Consider the following 2,783-nt stretch of genomic DNA (forward strand, 5'->3'; position numbering starts at 1 on the left):
CCTCACCCCTCATGGTAATGTACATGTGCGTCAGTGAAAAAGACCAATAAAAAGGTGTTAGTATGTGGACGTAATGTGCTGTTCCAGTCTCTTCTGTACCTAAGGTCCATCACCGTTCCCTTTGGATCCCTACGTAATTCGGAGCTCTCCGATACACACGATCGAACAGCGGAGGAGTGGTACTCAAGCGTCAACTTTAGGTTACAATATCTCCGGATGTAACTAACATTTTACAATGCAACAAACGGCACTGATTACGTATTTGTTCATATGTTCAGATGTGCTAACAAAACTAACGGGGTTCCATTTAAAAAAACGTAGGTTTGTGTTAAAAAACATACTTCCGTGCATTTTTTTATGGTTTGTATTAACCAATTACACTAGCCCCTCTCCTCACGTTCGGTCTGTGGAATCGATTCGTCAGTATTTGATGTGGTTTACGAAATATATCCAGCGGTAACGTTAGGTGACTCACCCTGTATATCCTCACTCAATTTCTAGACAGTTCATTGCTTCCGGTTTTTAGAGAAATCTAGTAAGATGCTGATAGTATGCGTAAAGAAAGCGATCGTTATGAGGTAAAGCCCGAAAGTAGGCAACACAGCTGACGTACAGGTAACACACGTACGACCTTAAATGACCAAAGCTACTGCTAAAAGTACCGTAGTCACTTATGGTAGTTCACGGTTGCTTGTGGTCGTTTTACAACTCTCGTAATATCTGTCCAATATGATACACAGAGAGGCTAAAACGAGCTAACAGCAGCCTAGTTTAGGAGCCTGCAGAACAGTGAACAGTAGACGCCATCTCGTTTACTGTTACGTGGACACCGCATAACCGTACAATGAATGAAATGAATGTTCTGTGACCTGCGAGGGTCTGCTAGCAGGACTGATGCAGTGAGGTACTCTTATTAACGTCGTACCACCCCAGGTGCAACAGACTACCGGACTCAGTCGTATAGCTGACTGCCGAGGTAGCCACTAAGTTATCAAGCCGAGGGAGGCAGGAATCGAGCCCGGAATGCTCGGGAAGCCAACCAGCCAGCCTAGCAGAATTCGCAGCGCTGTCTGCTCGTTGCCGAGTTTTTCGTGCTGACTGCGGACTCGGCAGATTTGTAGGGCTGCGTGGCACGCGAGCACTGCTGCCTGTCCCAATGGCAGCTTAATCCGGCGCGTTTCCAACTCGGCTGTCTTCTGTTCATAACGAAAGCCTTTCTCGTCGCTGAAATACGGCGTCAGTTACAACCACCGGAACGACCGCTGGTTATAATGCAGTTATTTCGCTTCCTTGCTTTAGAGCTGTAAAACTACCGTAGCTACCGTAAACTGTCACAAATAAGTGTACGGTATGAAACTTCCTGGCAGATTAAAACTGTGTGCCCGACCGAGACTCGAACTCGGGACCTTTGCCTTTCGCGGGCAAGCGCTCTACCAACTGAGCTACCGAAGCACGACTCACGCCCGGTACTCACAGCTCTACTTCTGCCAGTATCTCGTCTCCTACCTTCCAAACTTTACAGAAGCTCTCCTGCGAACCTCGCAGAACTAGCACTCCCGAAAGAAAGGATATAGCGGAGACATGGCTTAGCCACAGCCTGGGGGATGTTTCCAGAATGAGATTTTCACTCTGCAGCGGAGTGTGCGCTGATATGAAACTTCCTGGCAGATTAAAACTGTGTGCCAGGAAGGCACACAGGAGGTGAGATTAAGGTAGGAGACGAGATACTGGCAGAAGTAAAGCTGTGAGTACCGGGCGTGAGTCGTGCTTCGGTAGCTCAGTTGGTAGAGCGCTTGCCAGCGAAAGGCAAAGGTCCCGAGTTCGAGTCTCGGTCGGGCACACAGTTTTAATCTGCCAGGAAGTTTCATATCAGCGCACACTCCGCTGCAGAGTGAAAATCTCATTCTGGAAACATCCCCCAGGCTGTGGCTAAGCCATGTCTCCGCTATATCCTTTCTTTCGGGAGTGCTAGTTCTGCGAGGTTCGCAGGAGAGCTTCTGTAAAGTTTGGAAGGTAGGAGACGAGATACTGGCAGAAGTAAAGCTGTGAGTACCGGGCGTGAGTCGTGCTTCGGTAGCTCAGTTGGTAGAGCGCTTGCCCGCGAAAGGCAAAGGTCCCGAGTTCGAGTCTCGGTCGGGCACACAGTTTTAATCTGCCAGGAAGTTTCATATCAGCGCACACTCCGCTGCAGAGTGAAAATCTCATTCTGGAAAGTGTACGGTAGTTTTCCTAGTAGTCTTGGTTATTTAAGATCGTAACCATGTTACGTGAATGTTAGGTGTGTTTCATACCTCTCACCTCAGTCTATATCACTAGACGACTAACCCTGTGCTCCGTCACCCGGTCCCAGTTGCAGGTCTTCCAGGGGTAACAAAATTTTGATTTTCACGCAATTATTGACGGAATTTAAAAATTTAAAATGCTGTCATAACCCACTCATTGAGAGATATAACCATATGTTAAAGATTTAATGCTATGAGACAAGTGTTATAGTTAGAATTGTGTGTATGTCTTGAGGAAGAGGAGCTCACGACGCGCAAATTACCCTGATCATACTCATCCTGTATTTGAGAATGACAGCACTTATGCGACGTCCAACCAAATTTTCACATAATTTCAAACTTTTACAAAAAGATTTCTCAGGGAACCCCTCCCCCGCAAACCTCGCAAAATGATGAAAGGAAAAAAGTTCAAGTTTTATTGGTTAATTAATGTCTTTTGCAAACTGTAATGAAAGTCTTAATAAGACCAGACGCATTTCATTTTATTCCAAAGCATCTTCA

General features: G+C 46.4%; 2 non-coding genes across 2 annotated transcripts; one reads left to right on the forward strand and one right to left on the reverse strand.

Moving 5' to 3' along the window:
• Positions 1 to 1,378: 1,378 nt before the first annotated feature.
• On the reverse strand, positions 1,379 to 1,453 carry Trnas-cga (transfer RNA serine (anticodon CGA)). The gene has a single exon. It is a non-coding gene; the product is annotated as a tRNA-Ser (tRNA).
• Positions 1,454 to 2,066: 613 nt separating this feature from the next.
• Positions 2,067 to 2,141, forward strand: Trnas-cga (transfer RNA serine (anticodon CGA)). Its single transcript has one exon. It is a non-coding gene; the product is annotated as a tRNA-Ser (tRNA).
• The last annotated feature ends 642 nt before the right edge of the window (positions 2,142 to 2,783 follow it).

The sequence above is a fragment of the Schistocerca cancellata genome, chromosome 5, assembly GCF_023864275.1.
Source record: "Schistocerca cancellata isolate TAMUIC-IGC-003103 chromosome 5, iqSchCanc2.1, whole genome shotgun sequence".
In the NCBI taxonomy this organism is placed as follows: domain Eukaryota; kingdom Metazoa; phylum Arthropoda; class Insecta; order Orthoptera; family Acrididae; genus Schistocerca; species Schistocerca cancellata.